Genomic DNA, 27,546 nt, shown 5'->3' with positions numbered 1-27,546 from the left:
GCTGGCTCCACCATTGAATTGCTAATGCAATATATGTAATCAATATTCATTAAAGTTTTGTATATATGTTTTTGTACCTTTTAGTATATAATTTTACCTAAATTAAAATCTTGTACGATAAATCACTATAACAAATACGGTTGCTGACAAGCACCATCATCTTACCATTAAAAAAAAACATTGAAAGTAAGTAAATCTGCACTGAGAAAAAAATGTTGTTAATTTGACTAAATTTTTGAACTTTAATTCAATTGAACTTTCAATTTAATTATTTATATATTTGACTGAAATACATAAATAGTTGAATTGAAGAAATTTAATCAAGTTGAAAAATTTAGTCAGATTACCAACTTTTTTTTTCTCAGTGTGAAACGTTGACCCGAAATATGGATATAAGAAAATTTTTTAGAGAATTATATCATAAACAGTGTAAATATATATATATACTATAAATATATACTGTGGCACAATTTGATGAAAAACATCTGAAAAAAAATGTAATATATTCAATAATATGTTGTTGCAGGCTGTCAACTACAGATATACTCAATACAACAATATATGCTATTGCAATATCAACATTGTACTTGCATTAATAGCAAATATTATTGTATTGAGTATTTTATGTAGTTGGCAGCCCGCAATCACATATGTTATTGGCTGTATTACTTTTTTTTCTGTGTGGTAAAAATTTGCGTAATTTCTTCCTTGATCGACGCTTACTGCTTACAATAGCAAATTTTGCTATAAAATTTTCCCCGTGTGCGGATCGATCGTATGGTCGCAGGGTTAATTCTCACATCAATAAAGATTCTTCCTGAGTAACCAGAGACACCACCGTCGCATCCCCGCTGCTATATTACACAAGTAGCCGCGTATATTCCGCCCTGGAAGAACACGGTGGGATCTTCCTGGACCAAAGGTAGCGCCGGGTCATCGTATTATACGAGAAAGACTTTCTACTTCTGTATTACACCGACCGACCCGGGGTCCGCGCGCGATCTCTTCCTGCATGATGTAGATTACCCGACGAGCATCTCTCCTTACAACGAGATACCAGCCAAGCGATAAGCTACCGTGCAACTTTCTTGGTGCTTTACCACGCTCCGCGGTATCGCGCGCTCTTTCGGCATGATTTCACCTCGGCTTCTCCTCAGATGCCTTTATGCAAATGCACGCGTGCAAGAAAATCCTGTTAACAAAGCCTGCCACTATCTGCGCGCCGCGGCCGCCAGTTTTTCCGCATTCTCATAGAGTACGGAACTTATCCTCATGTAATATTTTCACGACCTGAGAAAATTGCGTTTCCAGATGAATAAACATAATAATAATACTTTAGGTTCAAATAGAACTGTAGGATTCTGCTTTACAAAAGAACAAAAAGGAAAGAACTTGCTTTCGATATAAATTGTGTATGTAATAAACGTAGAGTTATATTCAAGATTTCGTCAAATTAGAAATTTACAAGTTTTCTTGCAAAGGAAAACTTTTCATACTTTTATTAATAATAATAATTGTGGATGAATAAAAACTGCACGGTGTGAGTTCGACTCGAATCAAATTTAAAAAAATCGCAACTCCTGTAAAAGTTATAATAACTGAAAACAACTACGTTAAACAAACTAGAAAGGAACATTTACTTTATAAAAATCGGAAGACTTTTTAAAGAAATCGAGAGGAGAGTGAAGAGCTATCAGCAAAAGAATTTGAGGAATAAAATTGAAAAGAAATCAAAGGAACGAGGCTGATAATACGCGCGTCATTCAGACATGTTCGCTAAGTAGATCGATCAAGTCCGGTATCATTGTATCCAAATTTTAATACACAGACACACGGCGCGACACGCGGGACAAGCAACGCAAGCCTACGCCAACACACATTCGAGCTTGTTCGCAATGATCACGCCGTAGTGTATAGCGCGTAGAGTCGATTATGTCGCGCCAATCAGATCCTCATCCCCAGGCTTGGAGTTGCATACGCTACTCGCTCGCTCAGGCCGATCGCACGCTCACCCCGTGATACATATCATTTATTATTATTCCTCGAAGCTGTCCAATTACCTTAGCCAGCGCCGCAATTCGCGCTAATGGATCGAGGAGCGCGGCACGTCGTCGTCGGCGTCGTGGCGAGCCGCGGGGGAAATCGCCACGGCCTGGTGTGGCGGCACACGGCCGTTCCTGGATTTCTTTGGCGGATTTCCAAACGCGCCGAAGAACGGCCTGAGCGCTCGCCCCGGAGGAAAAGTTACGTTTACCTAAGGTTTCGATCCTATTTCCGTACAGGTCGGTGACCCGATCTCTTTCCCTCTGTCTCCCTCTTTGTATATCTTTCTCTCCTTCCCCCCGCCCCCCCTCTCTCTGTCTCTCTCTCTCTCTCTCTCTCTTGCCTCCCGACTTCTCTCTCGCCCGCTCGCATCGCCCTTCATCACTCTTTGTCTCCTACTCTATCTATGTTCCACTTCTGTCGTGCTCGCTCGCGCCATGCCTTGCTCTCTCGCTCTCCTCTCTGCCACCAAGTTACCTCCTCGCCTCGCCCTTCGTCCTTCTCTTACCCTTTCTCGCAAGATTGGCCATCTTCATCTTCCCATCTACGCGCTCGTTTATTCGCGCTCGCTTCCTTCACGCCCGCCGTCTCTCATTTATCCATTCAACCTCTCTGTCTTTCTTCGGCCCACGATCGCGCATCTATTCGCCGTCCTTCTCTCTTTTTCCGTTTCTCTCCCGCGGCCAGCTTCTTGCCTCGCGCAACCGACAAACCTTTCAGCGTTTCACGTTGCACCATACACCTGTCAGGCGTCGCGTAATTGTGAAACGACTTTATAGCCTGAACTGATATTGCAAAGGGACGCTACGTTTCCTTCGTTCAACTAAAACCGGACGTTCTCTTTTAACCGCAATAGACGACAGATATCGCACATCGCGAGATGTCGGGTATTTTTAGCCCCACTTGCGGTTGCACACGTTCGATCTACTTATGCATATATTTCGGTCCAAGTACGGAATAACGGAATCCGTAAACTGTTCCGAAAGATTGTACAGTTCGTGCAAATAAAAACGGAATGTTCCTTTTTATCCGTCTGAAGGATAAATTAGGAACTTGTTAAATTATAAATTATTAAGCATTAAATTATTAGCACAAATAGATTTGATATAATTGCATGTTATACTATCTAATTATTGACTTCTATTTTAATATGCCAATATTTAGCAGATTTTTGTCGGCGATTAAATCGAAACGTAAATAACTGCCGAGGATTATTTATCTTATTGCATTCGTATTATGTGTTCTTTGCACGCAGTTAGTTATCTGCTATACGCCACGCAACCAAAGATAAATCATCGATTTTTTTTACTCCTTCTAAGAAATGTCACATACGATGAAGTTATGCGCCGGCCGCATCACATTTTTCATACTCGCTGCCAGGAAGGAGGTCGATCGGTCAATTAATTACACGGCAGTGATCGCTCAATAATTAATGCTGCAGCCACGAGATTCTTGATGCGTTCGACGCGAACTCCGGGTGGCCCGTGCACGAATATAGGGGCGCGTACACACGTGCAAAAAAAAACCACGCCTCTTTCCTGCATGCTCGCGATTCATTAATTAATCCATTTGTAATGTCCCGCGTGGAATGTATATATGTGAGATGCGGCGCATTAATTCGTACGTACGTGCACAAAATGCTGGTGGAATACTCTGTGTTATATTTAAACGCTTTATTTAGTGTGTTCTGGAAATCCAATAACTTTTCTCCATGTTCTTTTTGACTTTATCGAGATTGACCTTTTTCTCAGCGGAAATTGAATTAAATTTTCTTTTCTTAATTTATTTCCAAACCGATGTTATTTTTGAGACCATTGTAACTGTATTTCGAATCAAGATGAACTCATGAATTTTTTATTTATTTTTCGACGGCCGCTTAAAATATTCATTGTCGAATTTTCGTTTTTCGAAGATACGTTAAATAAGAAGACTTGCGAGTGGAGAAATTTCTGTCTAGTGTCACACATCACAAAAACGAAATTCCGCAGCATTATTTCACTTTGGTCACTTTGGTTTTCTTCTTACCTCGACGAAGAAGAAGCGGCCGCTATTTTCGATGCGACGCGCTAATCATTAATTAGCTCTTTCTTTAATCAGAGTCTGACTCGGATGTTCCGATCGTTTTTATCACGACGATGAAGTCCGCGGCAACGGCGACAGAACGTAAACGGACGGCGGGAACGTCGCTTGACGTGGCGAACGCGATGGAATGTCGAAGCATAACCATCTTCACGAGAACAGCGATAATTCGTTTGTACGTTTCTTCAGCCGCGTCGAGCGGAAATTGGCAAAACGGTTTATACACGGAGACGTTAGCGTTCCAACATCTTCTGTATCTTTCTGCGAATTCCTGTAATTATTTCCGTTTTATTATACTCTTTTGCAAAGTTTTATAAAAAAAAAGGAATCTTATGTTTTAAACAAAAATGAATTCCATGTTTTAATATAATATTGTCCGAACTACTGTTTATTTTTTCAAATTGAATTTGGTTGCCGGTTATGTGCAAAAAAAATTAAATTAAACATTGATGCAGATTCTCGCGAATATTTAAGTTTGTATTTCTTTAACTTACGTACCTATAGTTTCGCACAAAAATTTTCGATATATTTTTTAAACGATTTAAAGAGTAGATAATTTAAAAAAATTATAGTTGTACCGATTGATTGAAAAAATAATCTAAATTGTTAGAAAATCTGGAAATTTATACTTGTACACAGTATAATTTCTATTCAAATCTTTTTGTTTATTAAAAATTTATTTAAGAAATACATTTTGTTTAATTGATTGTTATGTTCTTAATCATGTGTCGTACGATTTTTTGAGATAAATTTAAATGGGGTAAAGAAAAAGGTTTCCATAAAATCTTCAATCAATAATCAATTATCCGCATAAGCTAATAAAACAGCATAATTTACATCAGATAAACTATCAGCAATTTATTTAATTATACACACGATGACAAATTTGCACATTCCACAATGTTAAATATTACGGCAATTTGATATAATCCTTTAAATTCGTAATGTCCATCCATTTACATCGATATCAACGCGATGTTATCAAAAGCTGCAAAGCGACGAGCATTCACGGCAGGAGACGCGCAAATATCTGCAACTGCGTTGGCAATATCGCCTAGATAAGCATCTCTATAATTTCATAGTGTCTATCCGAACATTCAATTACAAAGTCATTATATGACTTGACCTACGGCATTTGAGGATAATTTCTCGTTTCGAGGGGTTCGCGGCCGAGAGAAGCGCGCGAAACTTCCCGGCAGATTATTAATCACGCACGATAGACCGTGCATGGATTTAGTTGTCCGTTAAAGTTGTCGGAGTCTCCTGCGGCGTCGCCATCGTCTTTTCGCGGGGTGTCCGAAGGAAGGGATGGCACACCGATTCCGCACACCGTTATGTCCTGCGTCGGGGCACCTACGGTGACCGTCCGCGTCGCGATAATCATCGATATTTTCTCTTCCGCATACCGATTTTGCGGCTGAACGTGACCCGGTGAGCAGAAATTGCGGCGTGCGGCCGATACCCGATACGATAATGGGCAACGACGCAGAGAAATTTCTCTCCGTGGCCCACGGGTACGCCGCCGTGTGACGATACGACGCCGCGTACGTTCGTAAGAATCCAGGGACTGCCTCTGTGACAAAAATTTGAAAAATACGCGCCGCGGGGGTGGCCAGCAGATGTTTGAAACCTCAGAAGCTCCGTATGATCGAATAAATAAACAGCAATCAACATTAACTTAAATAAAATGTATGTTTCGTACGAAGCATAGTTTATAGTTTGTAATACCAAAATTTATGTTTATATACTTAGAATTTTTTTTTTTGAGGGGGGAGATTTATCAATTCTATTGACATATACATCAGGAACATTTTTGGTGTCAATGCATTGCTTCTTCGGATTGTTTAGAGCTTAGAATTCTTCTTGTTTTTGATTTTTAATGAGAAAAATATTAGATTTTTCCATAACTTTTAAAATCATAACTTTTTTTTTGTATGAAAATATTTTAAGTGATACGAAAAATTTTATTCATAGTTAAAAGTAAAATCGTATTCTGTAATTAAAAATAAAAAATGATAAATAAGTTTTGGGGGGGAGAGAGGGGAGTTGAACCATCCAAACCTCTCTCTGAGTACACCCAGTATGTTCTGCATCTTAATCACATATGAGCTGATTATATGAGAAATTCTAGTATCAATTAAGAATCAGTTGCATTGCAAATAAGTTTTTATCTATTCGTTTATAAAAATAGACAGGTTTTTATTGGCTTTATAAATTTATAAGGCGTATTGATGCGCCTCTCCAGTTTATTCGAACTGTCCGGTTTATTCGAAAAGTTGAGATAATTCAACAGATATGAAGTGACAAGAACTAAAAGTTTAACGGCGCATTATAGTGCAATAATATTAATTCCTCGCAATAGTACAAAAAGAGACTTACAAGAGAGATTTGCAAAGGGGCTCAATAATTGGAGGAGGTACATAAAGGAAAAAATGCAAGACTCGCTGCGCCATAGATCAACGTCGATTGTTTGTACGCTTTCGGTCAAAGTCTTGGTTGATGGAAAGGTTTGCTGTCATCAGCTATTCAGCCCGCAGCGATACGAACAATTGCGAACGATGAATTGACGTAACACAGTGCGGTCGCGAAATCTCGTATATTCTCAAAGGAATCATTTAGCCTGCACGCGCCCATGAAGACGCGTAACGTCGCGTGTCCTCTCGCTATACCGTTGAGGACTCCTCCTGTTTGTTCTGCACTTTAATAGCGCGTCTGCGATCCTCGTAACGTGGAGGAACGTTTCTCCACATTTCTCTCTCTCTCTCTCTCTCTCTCTGTTTTTTTGTTTTCCTCTTTCTCTCCCTCTTCTGCTTGAATCTCGCGCTCTTTTCTTTCGTCTGCCTGTCTCGCTCGCACCGTCGGTGGTCCTTCAGGACTCGAGGAGACACAAGCCGCCCGTGGAGAACATGTTCCCCAAGAGCAACGTCAATATTGACACATCCTCGGTGCAAATCGACAAATGCGTTTTGCGCTTCTGGAACTCACGCAATACAACGGGCACTTCCACGATGAGAGTTCTGTAACCTGGATCGAGCGTCAATAGCTTTCATTTAAGCACTGGAAGCTGTAAAAGACGACTCACACTTACCTCATTAACTCTAAATGCTATTTGAAATACTCGGTTTCGTGTTTTTCTTCACTGTGTTATTCTTCCGGATTAAAACTTTTGTCTTTCGAAGATGTGCAAGAACAGTTTTTCTAGATTAAGTTATGTGATACACAAGTTTATACTCAAATATCATATAATACGTGTTAAAAATCTGTAGCACTTTAATTTTATTAAACGAAAAAATCAACAGAGAATATATATAAATGTACGAGTAACAGCTAATAAGGTAATATAACGAGTAAAGTAATATGTTTAATATTTTATGCAATAATAATCTAAAATAATTTTAATTTCAAATAATACATTAAATATTTTTTAAAAATAAAAGAAAAATCTACCAGAGTTAGAAGAACGAAGAATACTGAAATTAAACAATTCCGCCTTTGAATCAATTATTTTTCCGACAGTGTCACGTTTAGATGATTGCGTTCATGCCGCTACTGCCTCCTCTCGATGATATCGTATAGGAGCAAGAGTGATAAAAAAGCATCACAGCTTGTAAGTATAGCGAGAGAGCGCTTGTGATGACAGCGATACTAATTTCGCTTCTGCATTCCATCGGCGGGTTGGCTTGCCAACGTTTTAAGGCTGCTGACGAGCGCGAGCGAGGTGTGTCTCAAGGCGGCTGCAGTCTCGCCGAGAAACGGAATTTTTATTGCCATACCGAGAAAAATGAGAGAATAACTAGGAAAAGCGCACGCCGCGTGAATTGCGACACGGGAGAGATGTGAGAATTTTTTTTTTTTTTTTTTTTTTTACAAAAACAAAGATACGGATTGCATAAACTTTGTGCCAAGTTGTGCTTCACACAAATCTTACACGTACTTTTTACTACACTTGCCGTTCTGTTGTCATCATAAAAAATTCCGTGAAACGACTCGAACAGATTCTTGTCTTATAAAATTTATGTTTTTTGGTTTGTGTCGCTATTCTAATTGTGGCAATAAAATGCGAAGAGCGATATCGCATTTCAAGAGATGTCAAACATCAGGTGTGCCAATCGCCAATAAAATAGCGTACAATTTTTTATTTATATCCGAGCTGCTTTAACGTGTCTCGTCTATTTACGTCATCGAATGTGGGATGCTGAGGAAGAAAGGAGGGGTGGGGAGGGGAGGGGAGGGGAGGGGGGGGGAGCGGACCTTGCCGATGTAGCGCTACATTCGATGAAATTTTCATTTCCGTAAACACACGTATTAATCACGCCTTAGGAATTGCCGTGTCGACGGTTATCATCCGCGAGTAATTAGATCGTGTACTTATTAACGAGAACACCGATGCGCATCGGGCTTAATGGCCGTTGCCTAGCGCGCGCGCGCGCTTGTGATTACCGGCCGATATAATTGCCCCGATGACCTTAAAAGCGCCTTGTACGGATGCACCGAGCGGTTTTGAAAGTTGGAAAAAGTGCTCGGGCACGTAATTTCGTCGTGAAGCGTGGCTGACATTTAGAACACCCGTTACAGCGACATTCACCGACGCTGCGCCGCGCGCCGGTCGGTCGGTCGGTCGGCGTCATGCGGCTACCTACGGCGGCGTCTCTCGCGGCGGCCCACGAATGCCGCGTTATTAATGCGTATAATTATTAATCTATACGTATTTATGTAATAATTAATGAGTGATCCGCGGCGTAGTACGTCCGACGCGGAACACGAATGTCGAGGGTCTATCTATCAACGTCCCACTTTGGCGTCGCTCTTGTGGTTCTCGGGCGACCCTAATGTCATGAGAAAGAGGCGTGGACCGCGGGCGCGGAAGAAAATCTCAGTCCTTATTAGCCGAGCGGACGATCGTTTGATCGCTTCTTACATAGACTCGCTTATCTTCTTGTTGAAAATGTTGGGTGTCGTGCCATTAATTATATCCTGTTGTGTTCTCTTAATCTTAGAGATTTAGAAGCTAAGTATCTTCGAGTTGAAAGAATCTGCGACTTACTCGAGAGAGTCTGTGGAAAAAAATTACAGCGGGCAATGATGAAGATAAAATTTCGATAATTACTATCAGGCAGTAAATAGGAGAATGGAAAATATGAGATAGATACGATCTAGTATCTACCATAAGTTTAATTAGTTCTTAATGGCACCGGCAGCTAGTTCTGTATATACCGTTTAACTATAAATAAATGCTTCGTAGAAACATTATGTAACCTGTGATGTATGAAATATCCAAGGGATATAGCTTTTGCTGCCGGCAATGAATTTACAACGCGTCATCCTATGAAAAATAATGATTGGCGATTAGGAGTCAAAGAAGTAAAAATCCGAAAATTAACAGTCTGAAATAATAAAATTTTTAATAAAAGACAAACATGAAAACGACTCACAAATTTACAGACTGTTAAAAACTTTTTCGTGGAAGTTTCTATTATTTTGTTATTGCACATAGAGAGAGAGAGAGAGATTTCTTTAGATTTAATAAACAGTTTTGTTCGACTATTCCAAATATATTTCTTTGGTTTTAATAAATTCTACACAGATTTCTTTAGATTTAATAAAATTTATTAGAAACAAAGAAATATATGCTTTGGAATAGTCAATCAAAACGATTTATTAAATTTCAAGAAATCTTTTTCTCTGTGTGGATATACCTTTTACGTACACTTACATAACACAGCATTAATAATTACGACAAAATTCTTTATACTTACATATGTCATATCCAAACAAATTGTCTTACCTTTTTTAAATGTCGTTAAAAAATTTCGATATTTAATATTTCGATTTAATAAGACTGCAATGCGAATACAATGGTAAATAAAGACAGAATCATGCAGAGAGAGAGAGAGAGAGAGAGAGAGAGAGAGAGAGAGAGAGAGAGAGAAGGAGAGAAGAGGAGAGGGTCGCCTCCATGCTGCTTCCTTCGCTGAACTTCTAGTAGGGTTAGGACGTGGTCACACGTACACAACGTGCTTCCAAGTAAGTCTCGTAGCTAAAGTTGCATGAGAATGAATCTCCGCTGACCAAAACGAGCATTCGAGACGGCTGGTTGGTCCGATAGGTTCCCTTTTCTTAGAGATCTCGTCTCGGAACACTGTACCGTACCTTCTTGCAGGCCGCTTCCGATGAAGCCGGCCTTCTTTATGCCGTTCTTCGGCGGCCCGCGCTCTCTACGCTCTTCTGGTTAAGTGTCGATTCGAGGAAAGCTACGAGTCGAATAATGCATAACGGATTCTCGGTCTAGTGAAGCTAGCTCAATTTCACTGCAGTAAAAATATTTTTTGTCTTGCATTCGAATGGGCGATATTCTATTTGCAATGAAATTACGAGATTACTTGTTAACAGTTGGAATAAAGTACGAGCATATCGACGTAAGGAAAAATTAAAGTTGAAATTTGAAGAAATTTTTATAAAGGCTAACTATTCCAATACCAAAGAATTATAACCGCAAATTGCCGTAAAGATATTTCGGTATTATAATTATATTGCATCTTACAATACGTTGTATATTATTATTTGTTAATGCATTCTGTATGAAGCTAATGAAAATTTATTTTCCGTACTGTTATGAGTATATTTCTAACATTTATGTACACGGTAAAACGATTTGTAACGGTTTTTCCAACGTAAAAGAAGATTATGAAGATTAGGTAGTGATATATTATTATGTAATACTATTTCTGTGGACGAGATGATAAAATCAAAGCGATCGTCATAACCTAGATCGAAATCGTAAGCTGCTCTCGTGATCAGATCATTTCGAGAAGACGCGCAAAGCTTCCCAGACGAGAGCATCATGCTTCTCAAGAACGGTGAAGAAGCGCGGAGGCGGCGTCAAAGGTGGGAACCTTCGAGGAATCTTTAATAAACACCACCATTGTATGCTAATCCATAAATATGCTCTGACTACAGTGCAAGCTTGCGTACAAACCAGCTGCGCCATGCATGCCTGCGTACACGTGCGGCTCTTCTCGACCAATCGAGCCTCTGGACGAATGCCAAAAGTGGAAATTTCATAGTACTCTCTAAAGATACGTTTCCGATATTGATGAAAATGTTGCGTTATTAATGTATCCACGCCTCTTGCAGAAGAGAAAAGAACCTAATGGGGTTATTACATTAAATCTTTTTTTTTTCCCCCCGTTTTATTTCTCACCATAAATGCTGTACTCTGTATTGAAATTGTGACGTTTCGAAAATATTTAACGATAAGAATGGAAAATGACGAATACGATAAGCACAACACAAATTTCTGTATTCATTTTTTATAAGTTTTAAATTTTTTTATTATTTTGCAATATGGAAGAAACTTTTGCACAAACAATTCTCTTAAAACTTTATTTTTCTTATATTCCTATCATAAATGTGTATAAAGAAATTTAGACAAAAGATTTTTATTACCTTATGCTGCTGTCATTATAATAATTTATTATAATTTCAAAGAATTAATATAAATATAAGATAAATACACATATTTTTATCCTTATGTTTGATAATGTCATCAAATTTGAAGAAAGAATAGGTCATGGTGATCGAAGTTTGAGGTCGTTTGAAAATAATTATTTTATTACCAAGTTCAGCGCTAAAGCGAGACGTTGCGGAACTTTCTTTTGCGGAGGAAAACTCAGGGGCTTTATTTAGAGGACGAAGTTTTCCTACGGCGCCTACGAGAAACACGAGGCTAACGGGAAAATTCAATTCGTCGCGAATTTAATAAGAAGTCTACGATCGGATTTGTATTACGAAAAGGCGAGACTTTATTTATTGATAAAATTAAATAACGTTTCGTTTTAATATATTTTATCTATTTGTAGTTTTTTTTTTGTTTTTTTTTTTTTTTTGTTAAAAGAATACATATGCTTTCGATTTAGCAGAACACTTTTTATATATGAAATAAAATTAATAAAGTTAATATATTTTTTTGGTGATATAAAATAATTTACATTAATCAACAGAAGAAAACATATATATTTATATATTCAAACACAATTTATGATGTTTTTCGAAATTTGATATATCTTCTTTTCTTGTCTATATATCAGTACATTTCTTGTTTTTTATTACCTGTTATAAAATTTTATTTGTTGAAGAAAAATTGATATTTTCGAGAAAATATCAAGATTAGTTCAACGTACAGGATACTATTGCGTTTGTAAATTTGTCATTATAGAACAGTTCAGGATTCAGCTTCAATATTTTTTTGCATCTTGAAAAAATTACAATGTCGACTGATTGTGAGAAACGACATTGGCACAATGTAGCGGGGTATCGTTTGTGGGCAACAATAGTGGCAGTGAGCGAAAGGAAAACCTAAAGCAAAGGATATAGCGCGCGAGACGTATTTACTGTATATTACGGGCACATAAAATACGACGCATAATGCGCGATTTATATACGTGTTTCCATGCCATTGTGCGCCCATTGTGCATCGCGTTGTGCGTCTATCGGATTGAGGTGGAATAGAACGAGTCGATTAGAGGCGCGATATGAAGCGTGCATATCGATAGCGTGCTGAAGTATCATTGAATTTTAAACGATCGGTGCTTGCACCTTGTTCACGCCTCTGCTCACCTTTCCGAATCATGACTGTCGGGCGATTGAGCATTTTTCAAGGAGGCACCGCGTGCGCCGCGCCGGGCGTTACTGTTACTCCGCAATGACGGCAATCTTGTACCGAATAACGGTACTCGAGTAGTAAGTGGTAGGAAAATAATAGTATAATTTTGAAATTTTTTACCTTCATGCATAGTGTGTGTTGCACAAGATACTCCCAAGTATTATACGGTTTTTTTTTCTCTTCGGTAGGATACTTGAAAACAAGAAGAATGTCATTTGTTTCGACATCAAGCACCGACATGAAGGAATTGAAAATTAAGAGATTATTGCGAATTAAACTGCAGATACAAGAACGTTATGCTTCGTTTAATTTTGCAATTTGATTTTTTAAATAAAAACTTTATTAGCAAGATGTATGCGATAAAAATTAATAAATTATGAAAATTATAAAATAAGTTCATGTGCTACAAAAATTAATTAATTCCATAATTTGGTATTTAAATTAACCTATTTTGTTTTAAGTATTTTTAAATTCTTTGATATATTATTGCAACAAATAAATAGAATATCTCTAAAGAAATAAATTATAGTTTTAAAATGTTTATTAAAATTTTTATAAAAATCGAAAAAAATTGAAAGAGTAAAGATAATTTACATGTGGCCACTATATTATGTGTCTTTATAATATTATTATAATTACAGTTTTTTGTATTAGTATTAACGCAACCATATTATTTGGTATATATATTTATTGTTCTTACTTTCTAATACTTTGTAAACACAGTGTATAAGTTTTGATCGAAAAGTTACTTTACTTCTTATCTATAAATATTATTGATTAATTATCTACATTCTATATATAACAAAAATGCAAATGTTAAAAAAATTTTTTAATATAAAAAAAATACATTTCTAACTTTGTTTATAGTAATAGCTACTACTAAACTATTTATTGATATATTTTATTATTCTTAAACATAGTAAGTAGTACTTGATAAATCAAGTTTTCGTTATGGTGCGGCATATATACCAGAATTACCCTATACAATTTTAAAAAGTATTGGACATTAATTACACGAGTATTTTATCCTGCCGATTTCTAAACTTCAAACTCCCGTAGATTGATGAAAGCAGCGCGGTGCAGCGCGGTGCAGTACGGTACGGTACGAGACGTCGACGAGAACCGTGGTGCAACCATGGTGTTTTCTGTCGCGAATGATGGTGACATGGTTCCCTCTTGAAACGCTTTAAAACGTAGAAACGGCCGCCTGCGGCACAACTCCCTTTGTCGCCGCGCACCGACGACGACTGCAATGAGACATAAATTGCAATTAGCACCACCGTATCTACGACAGAGTACGTACGTGCGCGCGCCGACGTTGCGCCGCGTTATGTTACTGGCGCGCACATGCGGTCCGCGTTCCTTGCTGTTGCAGTTGCAGCATTGGCCCAGCCTTAGAGAACTGCCCGACCACAATGCGGGATCTCGACGTCTCTCCTCTAACGAAGCCCGCACCGTTAAAGTGAAATACGCGAGGAGGCTCCGATATGCGTCTAGAGTGCCGCTTTTTAATTCCATGGCGGTTGAGACTTCTTTTTTTTTTTTTTATACGATCCGGGAATGCATCGAATCCGACGACGTTAATTCTTTGAGTATTCGCCACGCATTCCTCATCGAACGTAATTTTTATAACGCACGGTATTTGCCGTATTTCGATTCAAGTCGCAAGAATGCTATGCAAACTTGTAAGAGATAACGAGCAGTGCGTTCCGTTATATAAAAATAATTTTATTTCAATTACATTAATTAATGTAAATATTGATGAGCATACTCACTGAAATGTAATGTTGTAATCAATTGTAACATTATTGAAAAACTACTAAATATTTAAAAAAAAACTATAGGCACTAAGGCTTTTTAATGACGACTCTAGAAATTAATAATATACAAAGCTTTTTAATATTTTTTGTCTAAATAATAACTAATATTATTTTTCTAAATATTATTGTATATTTTATATTAAATGAATAATATTTAAAAAAGGTTCAATATTTTCGAGTACATAAGTTTCAAAGTAGTTAAAAGTAAATGGGCAACGTCTTTATACTTTTTATGCGCGTATGAATTAAATCGTGCTCGCTCGTAACTACTACTCCACGAAGTGGTCTATGAAGCTTAGAACGACATAATAACAAGAAGTTCGCCGTCATTCGCGCGCGCGGGCTCACGAGAGCTCGCGTAACGACATTCCACTGTGGCCGCAACAAAGGAAGCCCGTAATAAAAATTGGCGAAACAACTCTATATCGCCGGCATAAGTCACGGTAGCGCGCGGTATCGGGATCAGTTGGGTTCGCGAGCAACCGGAACGTTCCGGCGCGGCGATGCGATCGGCCGCCTCAAGTCGATCTGACCCTTACCCAAGAACAAGGATAGGGAACGCGGAGAGGAGAGCATATAACCGTAGCGGTACGCCTCCCCTCGGCTGCTAACGGGGAGAAACGCGAGAAGAGAGAACGTCGGGTCGCATCACGAAAAGACAATGAAAAGAAAACTCGGCCGGGCGAAGCTCTTGTTAGGCGTAGCTATTATCATTAATTAAACAGAGCAGCGGCGGAGCCGCGCGCGCTATCTCCGCTCTCGCGTCTCTTGCTGCTGCCGATGCGATGCCACGACATTAAGACCGTGTGACACCCGTCGGAGACGGTTCAAGTCGGTACTCGTTATCGAAGAAATGACGGACCTGCCTTTCGCGTGTACCGCTTATGCACCGATTATCGGTCGTTCCAAGCAACTCCCTCCTTCTCTGTCTCTCTATCTCTCTCACTTGCTTACGCGCTCGCTCGGTCCTTTTTCCCCTCTCTCTCTCTCTCTCTGTCTTTCTCTCTTCCCTTCGTTCTTTCTCTTTCTGTCGGAAATTGCTGGTTGCGATCCGAAAAGTAATTCACGCGGCGATTTGGCTCTCCAGCGTGTCGTAAATTAAAGCGGAATGAATGCGGAATAAGAGATTGCAGCGCCGCGTAAGCCCATTCGGCGACAGCGTTATAGAGGCGGCGACATCGTAAACACGGTCATCGTATTTACGATACCACTTGTTGCAAAAGTTTCTGCGCTCGTGAAGACGCTAAGTTAATCCTTACTTATATATACGCGTCCGGTACTTATTTATGTAGATTTTTACGATTGACTTACGATTACGCAGAAATTTCACAGAAACGATTCCACTTTTTAGATAATCGTCAGTATACGCTGCATTATGCATAATTTATAACAAGCTTGTTGTGGCTACTCCTTTTTTTTTTTTATCGGATCTATCGCCAATTTATTATGTAAAATTATGTAAAAACTTTACAAACACTCACGTGCACTCTCGTTAAAGGTAGCGAATATTTCAAATATCTTGTGCAATTTTTCTTGCAAATGCATTTTAGCGTATAGCTGGGTAAGATAAAATATTTTATTGACAACACAAATGTTTCCCTTTTAAGTTTGTGACGCCGTTACGTCACAACCATCTCCGCGTGCCGTAGCATCGAGATGAGCGCGACGTGCAATGTGTCGAGCAATACATATACAGCCGCCTGTGCGGAGAGCAATTCGAATGATTAAAAATAATTGCGGTATGGGAAATATGGCATGATCGGAATCGCGCGATCGCGCGGTGATTTTATTTGACTTGTGCTATCAGAGCGCGCGCGCTTTCGATTCGCACGAGTGCGATCGAACTCCACCGCGCGGAGATCCAACGCGCCAGATTCCGATACCTCCGGCCAGGCAGGAGGGACAGGGTTGTTTACGATCCGAAGAATTACTCTCGAATTGTTGTCCCGCAAGACCGCTTCTCACAAAGCCGTCGATTAAGCACTATCGGGGCTACCAGGAAGCGGTAGACCACTTCCACGGATTCGCTCGTGCCACCTTGATCCAGCACGCCCTGGATTCTGCGAGCGTATATATTTTAGCCCGGTATGTGCGACTCATGTACGGCATTATCACGATACGCCGTGCAAAACATACGTTACCGAATCGCGCCTGTTTCCCAACGGGGGAAAAGATAAAATCCTTCGCTACACTTGGACTATTCTAAACGTTCGTAGAGAGGGGGCGGAGGGGAGGGGGGGGGAGAGAAGGAGAAGCAGTAAATTGATCTAAGATGAGATAAGTCATCATCGTGGCTTTAAATTCAACGGAAAAAAAGTCACGTACCGTTACTTTAACGAGACAAAAACAACGTTACTGATATAAAATTGTGTTGATAATCTTATCTTATTCCTATCGTAAATAGTTTCGCTTGTAAATCTGTTACGGCGAATACGATGACGCCAGATGCTGGAAATGGGCGAGCATTTTCTGAAAAAGTTCAATGAACCGCGAAAGATTATTGCAACTGTACTTCCCTGGTCAACCTTAACCCGTTAGAAGTGGTTGCCTACTTCCGCGGATAAATGTTCGTTTCAATGCTCAAGTCGACATGTATTGACCCTCCACGGTAAACTTTATGTTTATATGCACCCGTCCACAGTGGTACCCGGGAATGGCTGGCTAGCCACACGTCACCGAATCGTGATTCTCGAGAGCTCGGAGCCGATGTTGTAACCCCCATCATCAAAGCTAGAAGTTCTCGACTTCGTGAGGTTGAGCGTTTCTAGCATACGAACCGACGTCTATAAAGGATGAAATACCGTGTCTACGTTACTGTGGTCTCTGATTCTACTTTTATTCTTTCGTCCGAGAGAACGAAACGTATAAAGCCAAGATCGTAATATATTTGATACATAACGGATCATGTATTCAATATTCATCATTAAGTGCTTTTATAGACAATGTAGCTTCGAATTTTACGTTAGTATAAATTGACTTAAACTAAATATTTTTTTTCGTTATGATCAGTGAACAATTTAATAAAAAAGTGTGTACAATTATTAAGACATATTTGATATATAAGTAAATCCGTCTTTTTATTATTATTAACAAGTACGAATATAAAATTGAATTCTAATTATTAACGTTTGCATAGATTTTAAAGATTGTAGGCAGCGAATATCACACCGTGCCTGTTCGTCTACGGTGAAGTGGACGAAAAAAGCACGCTGGTCATGGAGAACATCCGGTTGCGCACAGCAACGGATGTGCGCGGCGATGTGTGCGCGCGAAGTAAATCAAAACTCGGCTTCGCCGATTGACAGTCGCGCGTTGTTCGCGCGTTGAGATTTACCGCAATTCCAAACGAGCTACCAGCAAGTAGCATCGACTTCGTGGCAGACCGGTTGCACTCGGCGGATCTTTAAAGCACCGCTTCGGCCGATGGAAAACACTTGTTAGCGCTCGGCGAGCGAATAAAGTGGTGCCTGTCCGAACTAAATGTAGATACATCTTTTATACGCGCGCTATCGCCAGCATCTGCAGCCCGCGATCGAGCTCTCTTTTGCTCCCTTTTCTCCTCCCCTCATGCTGACCTCTTGCTCTCTATCTCTCTTCTCTTCCCGCTTTCCTCCCTTTCTGTCTTCTTCTCGAGAAAGAGAGAGAGAGAGAGACGTGTGTTTTGCCAACTGTTGGTATGTGGCCTGCGGTCAAAGTTTTTCGTAGCACTTGAAAGTCTTACACATTGTGGAATTCCTCTTGCGCCGACAAATATCGAACACTTTTACTATCATACACTCGCAAGAAAAATGTTTCACTTGTTTACTCCAAGCAAACACTTGATGGGGAGAAAAAACTAGAATTTTTATATTTGTGAAGAACAATATTAGCTTGATACTTCAAAATGTGTTTCAACGAATATGTTGTGCAAGCTTATTATATCGTATTTTTTTTCAACTTAATTATCTGGAAATAAGAGACGTAAAATGATGTACTTAATTATCAATCTTATTTTTTTTAATTTCTACAAAAAATATGTACGTAAAAATATATATAAAAATTAGAGTTTTAAACAAGTTTTTATAATACAAACTACAACTAAAAACTTAAAAAACGACATCCACATTGTGTGTGTGTGTGTGTGTGTGTGTGTGTGAAGTATTAAACAATTAAAAAATAGGTATAATAATTTTACTCCTTGGTTTAATTGAAATAACGGAACCTATTTCAATCACCGTTAATATCATGTTCTAAGATCATGTTTGATACTAGTTTGATAATAGAAAGTGATGAAATTACCGCGATAAGTAGTATAACAGTAAAAACACATACACACACTCCATGTGCGATTGTTACATGTCTCTTCGTGACACGAGTCACGTAAAAACGAAAGACACATAAGAAATTGGCTTGCGACTGGGTGGACAGGATAAGCCGCATGATGGCGTACACCACCAACGCTAATTAATACCGCGAGAGTTAATTATGCCACGAAGTAAGACAATGTTGTCTATCCTCTATCTACTTCATGCGCGCAACCTGCTAATACTAGGTAATCGTAGGTTTGCTTAACTAGAAGCTCCACAGGTGTCCACAAAAGTGTTATGGTGTTTTAGCGCGGGAGAATCGAGTCATTGATTAGAGAATTAAAGGTCAGACAGGCATAATTTACGTTAATATACTTGCGCCGCCGTCGATGAGGGAAGAAAGCGTGGTATATAGGCGGCGAAAAATGTGGCGAGCGAACGTGGAATGGCGACGAGTAGAAGAACGCGCATTAATAAATATACGATGATAGCACAGATAATATAATAAATAAACATGAAAGTCTTCGTGCAAGAACAAATTACGTGCCGCCCGCCGTGTCGCCACCGCCGATTACATTATACAACGAACGCAGACTCTTATCTTATCCGGTTCTCTATCCCTACCTCTTTCTTTTTTTGTCGCGATTGCATTTCAATTGACTCGAAAAGAGAACACGGAATTAATTTAGCACTTTTTTCCACCGCAGCTTAGCATTTTCAATAGAGGTTGCTACATCATGGTAACCTATAAGGATATTAATATACGCGTATTTGAAAAAATTATATGCATATATGAGTCGCTCTCTTTCTCTCTCTCTCTCTCTCTCTCTCTCTCTCTCTCTCTCTCATCTTATTCAAAGTAACATCAATCGAAACGCATAATTTGTACATCTGAAGGATACAGGAGACTCGCATTATTATTACGTTGCGCGTATTACGTTGCCGGTTACGGACGGTCACGTAGAAAATTGGCTTTTAACGAGCGACCGTTTTCCTAGATTTTCCGGTGGCTTTTTACAGTTTCACCTGTGGGGAAAGGCGCCGATTGCTCGCGTAAACAATGGGACGAGGCGCACGTTCGCGGATGTATCGCCCGCGATTTCCCGGCGGACATTATACATAATTAGGAGCGCGGGTACCGAGACGGGGAAGCGAACAATAGATGGCTCTTTTCGCATGCGACTAAATACGTCAGCGCCACGGTAATTGGCTGACAATTACCAGCTGTAGAATCGCGGCAGCGAGTTAAGATGGTATAGCCCGCGGTAGCACGCAAATATGGGAGCAAAACTTATCTCTCGCGCAATTTATTTCGCGACGAGGCCGTCGAGACCGTCGCCGTCGCGTCGGCATTGCTCCCCGGAAGCGAGCGGCAAAAATGCGATTAGGCGAAAGATAGCTATGCCGAAATGTGCGTACTCGATTTTCTGTATACGTGTGGTAAGAAATAATGCGGGCTAGATTTTCCGCATTTGCAGATTTTATTAACAACTTACTGTTCTTCTTCATAATTTTATTTATTATACAATATCATGATCAATATTCTTAATATTTTGAATTGTTAAAATGATGATGTTTAAAGAATGATGATTTTGATTTAGTTGATTGACCTAACATCTAATGTTGTATTATAACTTGAAGCGCTAAAAATACAAGTCCAGTTTCGAAAAAATTTGGATCAAGTACACATCTCTAAATCTCCTTGCTCAAGAACATAAAACAGACAGGGAAAATTATGTAATTTGATCTACCTATATTTATCTTTAAAATTAGAAAAGATATATTTACCTACATCATTTCCCAAGTTCATTCAGTTTATGAAAATCATGAGTTTTTTCGAAATAATACACGTACATTTCACTGAACAATTATTTGCACGTATTTGCGTATAATTTGTACGTACTTTATATTACGATTAAAATTCCTGCGGGCATGTTATGTCCTCTGAAACATTTGTCTATTTTATTTCTTTATGAAGCTAATAATTAACACTTTTTATTTTACATATTTATAGTTATTATTGAAAATCTCATTTATATAATTATCATTATTATATTTTTTATTCGACGCGATTGATGCAATTTAGCCGAATGCATCGATATTTCTATCTTTTATAAAGAAATGTCTCGGTCTTCCTTTCTTGAGAAAAGTTCCCATTCCGCACACGACTCGCTCATTTCCCAAGGAAGCGGCGTCGTACCTCTGCGTCGTACAAGAAGATGGAACGCGATTGACTTTTTTTTCGACGGAGCACTGACGCGGTGGCACTTTAACGGCATTTCAGCGTCGATATCGACAAGAAAGGCGTATGAGGCGAGATCTTCCGACGAGATACACACGAGACCCAGCAGGTGAACGCAGCTTGCCGTCGCTCGTCAGCGAGAGAGAAAGAGAGAGAGAAAGAGAGAGACAGAAAGAGAGTTTCACGGATATTTTCCTTTCCCCTGACGACAGGAGAGGTTCATAGAAAATTCTATTATTCTATTCTTATCATCGCGTTGACACGTGGTGCCCGGTATCGACAGACGGATACATAATGCAACGTGAGTTTCCGAGCTTGCGCGCGCGAGTGCATACCTACCGGATGCGGCCACCACCGAGCTTGCATACTGAGCAACGAGGCCCCGACCACGAAGCCTTCCTACAAAACGTGCTGACTCGTCGTGACGAGCGTCACCGCCGCCGCCGCCGCCGCCGCCGTATGCTGGCTCCTCAACATGCTCGAACGTGCCGTGCGACGTTGATCGAAGAGAGGGTAAGACTTGACGTCTTCACGAGCACCGACAGCATTTTGTACGGTGGGATTTCTATCGATGGTAAGACACACATTGTCACCGGACGGGAAACATAGGAGTCCAATCGGAATAGAGAATATATTAACCGAGAATAATTGCGGACTTTTATTTATCTCGCTCCTGGATTCGTTTCTACGAATTTAAGCATTGTTTTATAATGAAGAAATAAATAAGTGATAGATTATGTTGAATGCTGCACGGAAGCTAAAAGAAGGAACTAAAAATACGCCAAGATACACAGAAAACAATTAATTTTTAATCTTATTATTGTTTAATATGGACAAGAATAAAGTCTTTAAAAAATTGTATAATCTTGAACATACTTGACATATCTTGTTCATGTGAAAAAATTTTGTATAGGTTTATTGAGAAAAATATATTTATCTTTCTTTAAAAATTATTTTCATGGGTGGAAAGGGATCGGAATAATATTTTTAAATCAAGAATTAAAATTTTTTAATACTATTAACATCAAAATAATCATATTGTTCTTTTTGGAGAACGGAACTATAATAAAAATATAATATTTTATTGAAATTTAATAAAATTATATATCAAACATTTTGAAGATTTCAAAATTGAAGATCTTGCTTATATGAGACGGTAATTGTTAAATTGATACTAATCTTCTTCTAGCATTAAATAAATAAATATATTCTGTATATACAATTAAATTACACTTGTATTGTGAAAAATCCAGAGATTATAATTTGAGATTTAAGAGAAGATTAATTTACACATAATGGAAAATGCGCTGCATGTAAAAGAAAACAGCTTGTGAAGCACCATATTTGACATATGTGCGAAATTTGAATTCTCGCGCGTGTCGACGAGGGGTTAGGGGGGGGGAGGGGGGTATCGTTTTAATTAACACACCGTCGATCCCGTCCGCCGACCCCATCCGCGAGACTAATTCACCATGTGCAAGAACAATGCATCAGGATCGGCACCCGAGCGAGCGATCGAGCTCATGCGGCGCTGTTGATTGCATATCGTGAATGCGGATTTGCGCGCGCGATTGAAAGACGACCAACAGCGCCGCTAGTAAAGGCAAGCGTGGTGCGCTTGCAAATTCTACTAATTCAATGGATACAAGCGTCATCGAGCAACAAGCGTGGGCACCGCCCACGCGTTGCGTAACACGTATTAATTAATTATCGGCGGGACGCAACACCGGGGCGCTATAAAAACGTGATTTCTGCGTCGAATCTTGGATATTCACTTCGGTCGTTTGCGTAATGCTCGCCGTATATGCAGACTCATTGCATTGCGAGCGAGCGAATGCGTATCGGATTGAAGAAGTAGATAATTTGTGATTACATATACAGATGCTTCGTCGCCGTGTATCGGGTTTTATAGAAATCTATTATAATAATTTTCTGCCAATAAAAACTCTTCGAAGCGTCTCATTTGTTAAAAGTAACAAACAGTACAGGATTTTTTTTCTCAAATACACATTGCTTAATATAATATACTTAATGTAATAAAATCATCCGTTTAAGACTGAAATATTCATGATTATTGCCTTTCTCATATATATTATATTAATTTATCGTATAAATGTATATTAACACAATTACATATTTACATAATTACATGGATGTATATTAGTATATATATATATATTATATATCATATTTTGTACAATTCTATAATTAATTAAATAACGAAGGCCATTTGTGAAGCCAAGATAGTGCATCGCTATTACTGAAACAGACTATGCCCATAATAGAAAACGAGCATACTCCAATTCCGAGATTTATTAAATAGATGTCTGTTATGTCGGAGAATACCGTAATATCGGAGTAATCCCCGCAGGCATGATTGATCATTTAGGCTTAGCGAACCCGCAGACTCGAGCTTACCATATTGCAGTGCTCGTAATAACATTTCCACATCACATATTCCCATTTATGTATACACTTCTACGAATTATATATATATGTGGAAAGTGCAATAGTTAAGAAAAAGTTACATTAATAACAATTTGAAACGAAGAATAAGAATGAGAAATATTAAAACAAAACTCGTACACGTTTGATATATTATACATCAAGCGGGATAGGCTGAAGCTTAGTTTTTAAGTTAACCGGAAATTATTACGAACATCTGGAGTTTGATTTACGATCTAAATAAATTCTTGATTTATTTACTACAATTATTATTAAATTTCTTAGAATATATAGAAGCTCGTCTAATGAAAAAAATGTGCGTATTTTCACGCGGCGTGTGCGTTGTGCAGCTGGTGTAAATGAGTAAGCTGTAATTTTTGCGAGGCTGTGCCTCTAGATGCCGGTGAAAGCACAATAAACCGACCGAGATCACGCCACTTTAGGTCAAGACAATGCAATCATTTGCATATGGCATTCGCGTTAACTGCGGTCGCGACGACGGTTGTGACCGACGATTCTCTGTCGTAGACATATATAGAGCCGTAAGCCTTTTGCGAGCTGCCACGTGCTCCTCGCGAGACTCGTTCGACGTTATTCAAGCATTTTATTTGCGCGAATACAGAGTCCACGCCGTCTAATTGCTCTTCGAAATACGCTTATTCAAATTTGTCAGACAGAAACTGCAGAAAATTTTTCCAGCGTATTTGTAATTTTAAAACTCGGAGGATCAAGGACTAAAAAAGGACGTCGAAATAATGAGACATAGAATGGAGCTTTATGTTAAATTTATGAAGCAATTAAAAATGTGAAAGGTTCTAGATATTTCAGGAAATGTACAGTTGAATACGAATTATTTGAATAATAAAATACGAAAGAGGGAAAAATTAGTTTCAACGTTAAAACGGATACAATAGTTACTGTTTTATTTTATTTTGAAAATTAGTGAAAATTTCTATGCTTGTTTCGCTCATTTTACAAATATTAATGTTAATACGAAATTATTAGGGTTACATAAAATTACACAAGATTAAAACTACAAATATTCATGTGAATCTTGTACTATTGCATCGTATCTTTTATTGCGTGACTCACTCGTGTGAAAGTGACGCTATTGCAATCATATTCTAACTTCGACGCATGGACGAAAATATCTGCCGAAATCGAAGTCGACGGATTGTGTTATTGCACTTACGCCGGGTGCAACGTCCGACTATCGCGCTCGAACAATTTAAATTTAGCCGGCAATGACATTCCTCTTTGAGCGTTTTCCTATATTGCAATCGGCAGTTGTTAATAATAATGTGCAATATTTATACTTTATCGTATTTCTCTTGTGCGTGATATAATAAAAGATACGCCGCAACTGACAGAAACAAATTAACACGACGTCATGCGCGCGCTATAAATAAAATATGTCGGATTGCATGGACAACAAGTGTAAAAATATTATACGATTTATAACGTATACATTTCCATAAATCGTACAAATTTTATTCTTGTTGTTCATATAATTTTATAGTGTGGATTGGAACCTGAAGACGACCATAAAAAACATAACGTTCGCTGAGGAAAATACTTGACGCGATAAATTATACATGCCGCATTAGACACTTGTAACTATTATCGCGAATGAAATATATGTATAGCATAATGACGTTTCGTTTGCAAATATTAATCACTGTATTGAGTGGAAAGTTCTTAACTTGGCTTATGCGATTTGTTCGTGCATATCGTGTAACGAAGGATTTATACGAAGGAAATTTCAAATGTTAATGTATGCCCCCGAGGCATTATTCAAATAAGAAAGAAAAACTATCAGAAGGAAAAACTATCAAAGATTACTTGAAAAACAATATGTGACACAGGGAAATTCCTTCGTTGATTATTACTGCCATCGTATACAGTCCGCGGTCTTTTCTTTGTTGCACTAAACATAATTCATAAGACAACTTGTAAAAAGAATCACTCGATATTTCTTTGTGTATTATTCGACTGATATATTGCACGTACGTTTCGCTTTGTTATTCCCTCATCCCTTCACTTGTCGCTTGTACGAATTCGCGAGATAGAACTGAAAATACAATTGAAAAATTGTTCAAATATGAATCGCAAATAACTTTTCTGCGGTTATGTGTTTTGCGGTTTGTCCATCCGTGATATGTCGACATCATGATGTTTGCACAAGTATTGTGATTATTATGCTTTTTATGAGAACGATAAGAAATTAACGTGATGCAGATTAAAATAATTGTATGCAATGAGTACAAATTATATGGACTTGTTGCTGAAGAAAAAAGAGCACGAAGAAAGATATTTCCTTCGTATAAAAGATTGTAATTAAAAACGCATTTAAGAGCATTGCCTTTGTTGACATCATTGTCAACTGGATGGATACGCACGCAAGCAGTCTGGTTCAGAGATCGTACGGTCGCATTAAATCAGACACAAGACCGATGAACATCTGCAGAGCGTGATACGAAGGTTGCGCAAAACGAGCGCTCTTATCAGCTGACGTGGCACAAGATCGGGAACACACAAAAAAAAAATAATCGCTCCGCTTCAGAAAATTCCGCAGCTGTATCCAAGCTGTATTATTCGTGATTCAAGCCCATATCACAATATTTAATGACAAAATATTGTTAAATGTATGGAAAAATATAGGTGGCATGATGGATTCTTTTCGATTTCGGAAAATATTTCAAAAATAAGGTAGAATATGCTTTCTTTTTTTTTATTGTAACCTGACGTTTTGAGCATTGCACATATAAGTACTCATTGCATGTTATGCATTTTAGATTTGCGCCCATTAAAAAATTTCAATAATTTCGATTGTTTCAAAATTACTGGTCTTTTCTTAATTTTAGCTTAAAATGTTTAATAAAAAAATAGAATAAGACTATGAGAAAGTATTCATATAAAGTTAAAAAAGCGATTACGATTTTACTTACTAAACATATCTTGTAAATCGTAAAATAATTATTCTACAAAATGCAAATTATTATACTTGTAAAGATTGATTTTCGATAATATCTTATTTTTTTATTGCCTCTTTTTACACTTTAAGTTTTTTTTTGTTGACGTAAATTGATCGTGAGATTTCTTTCGAAAAATTGTCGACACGGGAAAAACATTACAAGTTTTGAGAGCCACTGCTCAGTCTGATTGTTGATTTTTCCCCTCCTCTCATTTTTCCCCCCTTTTTCCTCGTCTCCTCGCGATAGTATTGCATCTCACCCCGCGCTCGCCGTTGTATTTCATTGTTGTGAACGCATGCAAATTGCGATCCCAGTGCCGGGCCCGAGTATCAATTCTAACAGAATTAATTCGAGTGCAGTCATTGTTTTTTGCGCGTCACAAAAAACCCTCTATACGCGGGCGGCATCGTTTTGCCCCGCTACGAACAATATCCGGTTCATACGAACGGTTGCGCACGTCGCCAATCTCTCCTCGCCGACCGCCCCGTGTGTTCCTATGGTGGTGAAAATCCCGTTCGAAAATTGGACCATGGGTCGTCAATATAACATCGGCAATCGATCATTTTATTGGTAATTATCGTCAACGTTTCCAGTGATGTCAGCGCTCAGCGAGCAGCGTCAAAAAAAGGATTGAGTAATATAGCGTCGCTAATTCGCAGAACTGAATGCCCGTGTTTCATCACTTGATAGCATCCAGTGAATAACCTCGCTTTCAGTGACAAATGGCCAAAATAGTACGACTATTAGTGATGAAAAATATAGAATATGTAAAAAAATTTGTAAAAAACTGCGCCGAGCCACTCGTTATTGTTACAGTTACGTAAAATATTCAATGTATAAAGTTTAATAGAAATTAAAGGAAAATGTTAGAAAAAACATCCGATTAATATTTTAAAAAATTAACCCATTTAAAATCTCAATATAATATTAAAAATACTGAAAATATTGAAATGTTACCTAAAAGTATACATAAAAGTTGACGTATACTATAACG

General features: G+C 38.5%; 1 protein-coding gene and 1 pseudogene across 2 annotated transcripts in view; one reads left to right on the top strand and one right to left on the bottom strand.

Annotated features, from left to right (window-relative positions):
- The window catches only part of LOC105839886 (UPF0489 protein C5orf22 homolog), a 639,614-nt gene that overhangs the window by 372,227 nt on the left and 239,841 nt on the right, over positions 1 to 27,546 (top strand). The window lies entirely within an intron of this gene.
- On the bottom strand, positions 11,982 to 22,055 carry LOC118644462 (annotated as a pseudogene).

Source organism: Monomorium pharaonis, chromosome 2 (genome assembly GCF_013373865.1).
Source record: "Monomorium pharaonis isolate MP-MQ-018 chromosome 2, ASM1337386v2, whole genome shotgun sequence".
In the NCBI taxonomy this organism is placed as follows: Eukaryota; Metazoa; Arthropoda; class Insecta; order Hymenoptera; family Formicidae; genus Monomorium; species Monomorium pharaonis.
Note: the sequence above shows the minus strand (reverse complement) of the source record. Positions and strands in the feature narration are given on the sequence as shown.